Genomic DNA, 6,001 nt, shown 5'->3' on the forward strand with positions numbered 1-6,001 from the left:
CAATAAAATCTCCCGCCTCCCCCACAACTATCACACAGACATAAATGACAATGCTCTCGTAATTCCCTGTCCCCACTCACGGATTCCGCAATTTCTGTTACTTTGCTTTTCCCAATACATCCCTACTCTATCCTCATTTCAAACTCTAAATCCTGCTACTCAGCTCCATCATCTCTTTCCTCATCCCCTTTTAATACTTTTGTACGCCTTTCTTTTGTATCGTGTTATACAATTTATAAAATTTTCATTCCTCAATCATCACTTATCCTTTTATTGATAGTCTTACACTACTTATCACTACAGCTTTGACGCATAGCCCAACATCGGACATGCTAGCATATTAAAAAAGCACATTCTCCAAATTATATATGTTTTAAACTTCTTGTTAGTCTTATTCATCTCCTAGTTCATTCTTTTCTCTCCATGATTTTCCAACCCTTAATATCTTTATGTTTTCTACATTCAAATACAGCGTTTTCCATTCTCTGCCATAAACTATATGTTATGTTGTTCTGATCATTCCTTTGGGTCCATATCATGTCACATGCGGCATGTCCCAACTGCGACATCTCTACTTAGCGGCTTCTCTCTCGCGCGGCATCTCTCATGGTGTAATTGACATTTAGTGGCAACTAGTCTCCCAGTGGCATTTTTGCTACTGAAAAGATGTTTAAAGTCTAAATAAAAATGGAAAATCTGCGGCAAGTCCCCCAGGACATATTGTCTTCACGGTGGCACCTCTCCTCGGAAAAAAATTTTGAAGTTCATATTAAAATATTAAAATTTCGGCAAGTCTCTAAGGACTGATTTTCAAACCTGCAGCATGGTTCAGGCAGTTGTGTATATTATCAATATACGGTGCCACTTTACGGAATGCATGCAGGTATAAAGAAGGACCTCATCATGCCTATGCTGGTGAAATGATATTATAGCTGATTAACATAGATTTTTTTTATTACGCACAGAAATATACTTCTATACTTCTATACCTGATTTTAGAAACCCCCTTTGGTGTTTATTTTTAAGACCCCCTTTATATCAATTTTGCGACACGCTCGTACAATTGTTGCGCCAATCACACAGTGAACAGCGTCACTTCTATTTAGTAGAACAGCTTCACTGATTTGGGAGAACCATTACCCCGAGCAGGCAAAATTGTTAACAAAGAATATAGTCGAGCCGTTCTGCATACGTGGCGCTTGCGGCACAGATCCGTGCTTGCGCAGTTCAGAAAAATATAGCGTTTATGTTTTGGAGCGACTGATCTCCACAAGTTTGGGATAACAAGTGCCGCGAATCTGGAGTAGACGCCACACCAAACCGAAGCGCAGCAAATCTCTAACCGCTAGCACGGCAGTTTTACGTAACTTCTCTCCCTGTTTGTGAACCCTTTTTGTACCTATTTTCGAAACCTCTTGTATGATCTCGAGAACCCCGTTTCACCTGTCATATTATTAAAGGTGTGTCTATGATATTTTATGAATTTTATCTTGTCGCTTCCTACATTTATTTTTTTAATGATGGATTGTATTTGTCATTTGTTATCTTTTCTTTGCGATCCTATTACCATTGATTTTTCTTTGCATGAGACTGAGAAACTTACTGTTTTTAAGTGATAGTCTTTATCGCAGGCCCCGTGTGTTAAACCCTACAGAATTATTTCATTGCGATACCCCTTTCATTTTCTTTACCTTTTCTTTGGACCTTTTACTATTTACTACCATGTAGTGTTATTCGAAAATTTTAGTTATAATTGATTATATTTTTTTATTACGTATTCTACATAATTGTTCCCTTGGAAATCACTTAATTGGGATTATTCCTCGAAACTTTTACAACGTTCTCGACTCTTATTCATTGATTGCTATTTATTGTTTTCAGGAACCCTGTTCTTTTAATAGTAGCAATTGTTAAATACGCATTGGTTTGAACGGTATTCTTTTACTTCCCTTGTTATGTATTTTCAATACTTTTCCGGTGCGTTGCAAATCGTTGTTAACTCTTCTCGTCACAAATATGAGCTTTTGTAATCGCGTACCCTCCTCCCTCTAGCATTGTTAAAGTTTATAATAAGCTAGTACTTTTTGTCTCTTAATTTTGGTTTTCTTTTTTTTACCTACTTTGACATCTTTTTAGCTTTTGTTACCTTTTATTACCTTTTTATTGCCGCTGTTACCCTTCTCGTTCTTCCGTATTACCTTATCCTTGGATACTTCCTTATCATTTTTTATTATTTGGAATTATTGTGGCCTAAAACGTTTAGCGTTCCATGAGTTCTTCTTTTCCCTTTGGAATTCGGATTCCGCGTATTTTTATCTTTCCTGACTTACTTCAGTGGAATGGAGGTGCCTTTCTTCCACGCAAGCACTTGCGCTCAAAAATCTGTCTTATAATTATTGCCGAAACTGTGCCAAACCACTTATCTTAATTGGTGTGTTTTATTTAACTTTATTTTTTTAATTAAGGTACGATGTGCGCTATTCTAAGAGAACAACCAACTTTTATCTTAATTTTATATTTAATTATGATTATTATAAATTAAACGTTACACAGATTAGTGACGAAAAATTTGTTTTTCATTAAAATTATAATATTCTGGTGTTTGAGTTCAATATATTTTTGAAAACACGACGATTTTCTTTCTCTTGAAACTGGCTAATGAAATGTAAATATCTCAGAACAAAAATATTGACGCTTGTATATAATAGTATATATTGTATAATCTATAATAAATAAATTTAATCATCATTACTTTGCCCATGAACTAAATTTTTCATTAGTACTTTAATTAGTTTTTGCTCTACTTGAATAAAATGATGATCGTTTATAATCTGCTCTTCACCTTGGCAATTGGCCTTAATTCCATTGGTGAATACAATAGTATTATATACATAAACGTTTATTTTTCGGACTGTTAGACTCAAAATATTGATCTGCGTACACTATTCTTTTTTTACAGAATTTCCTTATAAGTAACTATTAAAAACTAACATCTATCCACAACTTATCTCTAAGCCCGCTTGCTCTTATAGCCTTGCCTTCCTCGCTTTGCCTCGCCTCGCACACACGTGCCTCCTTTCATGTTTTGTTTCGCATTTCCAAACTCTGCATATACGGCAACCATATAATACTTGTATATTATTTACAACATTTTAATTTTTCTCATATCTACTTACTCTCCTATTTACAATTATTTCTTATTCATTCCTTTCCCTTGATCTTTCTCTTCTTCGCCATCTTAACCGACACCTCCTTCACTCATGTTACTGCCCTTTTGTCCCCACTAAAATTCATCTATACCACCATGCTTATCCCACTCCTCTCCACCTCTTCATACTCCTGCAACCAGTGTTCCAAACTTTCATCCCCTTTCCGGCACATTTCAGACCTCCCCTTCTTCTTGAAAACCCAAAACCTACTAAAATTTTCCACTCACCTAAATCTCATCCTCGCTATAAGGTTTTTACTTCCTTTTTCTACTGTATCACTTGAATATTGCGCTCTCTCTTTCTCTCGTGGAATAGTCCCACCTCATCCCATGCTGCCTTCCTCCCACTAGGCAATATTGTTATTTGTATTCCTTGTCAATCCCAACTTCTACTTGACATACATCTCAGATCTCATATTTACCTCCTTAAATTCCTCTATCCCCGTAGCTCCAATTTATAAAATAAAATGCTCATGATTAGCAACTCAAAAATTTTTTCTTTTTTCAAAATCATTCGGAAACCACTTTTTTCCAGCACCCACACCTGCCTCATCAACAAAAGGCACTTACTTTTCTTTCCACTTCGACTCACCTTCCTTATCCCTTCTACCGCCTCGCATGAACACTATAACCTTGGACTTTTCCGCAGTCAGCTCTTACCTATTCTCATCCAGGTATCTTCTCAACCTTTCTTCAACTGCTTGAAATTCCCCCCCCCCCCCCCAACTTTTAACTTGTAGCACTATGGCATCTGCATACCTGAGTGGCCATATCCTAACCCCTTCTACCCCAACTCCTTCTACCACTTCGGCTTTTATCTCACTTTCCATATCCGCTATTAAAATCTAAAGAAGCGTTGGGCTACATGTAAACCCTTGCTTTAACACCCTACCCATTCATAAACACTCCAAAATGCCTTCTCCTTCTCTCACCCTATCTCTTGTCTCATCTTATACCTCGCTTACCCTCTCGATTAGGCATCTCTCCACTCTCATCTCTTTTGTCGTATTCCACCACCTTCCCCTATCTACCGAATGCAGTGCGCCTTTGAGAAACATCAAAAATGCGTACACTTTCGAACCCTTCTTCGCTAATTCTCTATCCGCCACGTGCTGCAACATGTAAATATTGGTGCTCGACATCTTTCCGCAGCCTACCCGCTAACACCATCGCGTATACTTTGTACGCCGTGTTTATTAGCATAATCCCTCTAATATTTGCCTGTATATTCCTATCCCCTTTTTATACAGTGGCGCGATCAATCTCTCCATCCAACCTTTTGAAAATCCCCCCTCCCCACAGCACACTTTCCTAACTTCCCCTTCAGCTATACCTCGAATACAAGTTAGAAAAAATTAGATTTAGATTTAGTAACCCAGAAAGCTTCTAGAACAAGACTTTGGATGCAGTGAATAAAAGCTATGATAATTTCCAACATTCTTTGTTTGCCATATTGGCTCCTTCATTATTCATGTTCGAAATAAATTTTTCATTACCTTATGTTCGGATAGATAGACCAAAAATCCCTCAATCAGTCTGATAAACATACCATAATGTAATATTATTTTTTGATATTTTTGCAACTCCTTTCTATCTCATGTTATATGTAGATGTGATCTATTTTTTGTAACAATTTTTTTTAATATAAAAAATTATTATTTATAGAGTGTTTATTCTAGATTCAGCCATTTTACATTTATTCTGTAAATTACAGGTTTTTTATACAACCGTCCCAAGTCATGATACGAGTTAATTTAAAGTACACACATTGAGAAATGATTAAATTTTATTCGAAAACTTCTGCCGTGATATATTATCTTCTCACTTAACTATGCTATCAGATGTAACGAATTTAGTCATTATATTTGTTCATCTAGAAAACAGCTAATGGAAGTTAAATATCTCAAAATGATCGGCTTGATTTTTTTAGCCTCTGACATAGGCAGTATACTATACATTAAAAAAATAACAATAAAGCACTAAAATAATCATTAGTTAAACCGTCAGAGAAATTCTTTTGATGTTTATGATAAACCCATTATATCTCTCGTCCATCAAGAATTTTTACAATAGTTAAAAAAAAACAATAATAATAAAATTTTTTAAACAAACCTACAAATCATTATCTTAACATAAAAACATAACCTACCGCAAGTTTATAAAACCCTCCCTCATACTTTGAGGCGACTCTAGGTTTGTAAAACCATGTTTAAATTAGTGTAGAGGTTGAATGGTTATAGAGACACATTTTTCTCTCCTTTCCTTTTAACATAATTTTCTAAATTTAAATAAAAAACACTTTTTTGGTGGGCCAACACATTATTTTCATTATGACAGTTTTTGGGAGGAGGAGGTTAACCTAACCTAAAATAAAATATGTCACATGACTATCCAAGAAAGCGCGCGTACATTTTAAACATTTAAATTTTCTATTGATGGTTAAATTGGTGAGAGCGATAACATTATGATACGAGGGTAGTTCAATAAGTCCTTAGAATGAAGTATAAAAACAATTTTTTTGGGTAAATTTTTTTTTATTTTTCAACATAATCTCCTTGGAGCTCTATACACTTGGTCAATCGTTTTTCAAGTTTTTTTAATCCTTCGGAAAAGTGCGTTTTCGGAAGTTCCTCAAAATAAGCACTTACACAGGCAATGATGTCTTCGTTGTCTGGAAATCTCTGTCCACCTAGCCATTTTTTCAAGTTTGGTAATAAGAAAAAGTCACTGGGGGCTAAATCTGGTGAATACGGTGGGTGTTCGACCAATTCGAATTTTAGTTCTTCAATTTTA

Source organism: Belonocnema kinseyi, chromosome 1 (genome assembly GCF_010883055.1).
Source record: "Belonocnema kinseyi isolate 2016_QV_RU_SX_M_011 chromosome 1, B_treatae_v1, whole genome shotgun sequence".
NCBI lineage: Eukaryota > Metazoa > Arthropoda > Insecta > Hymenoptera > Cynipidae > Belonocnema > Belonocnema kinseyi.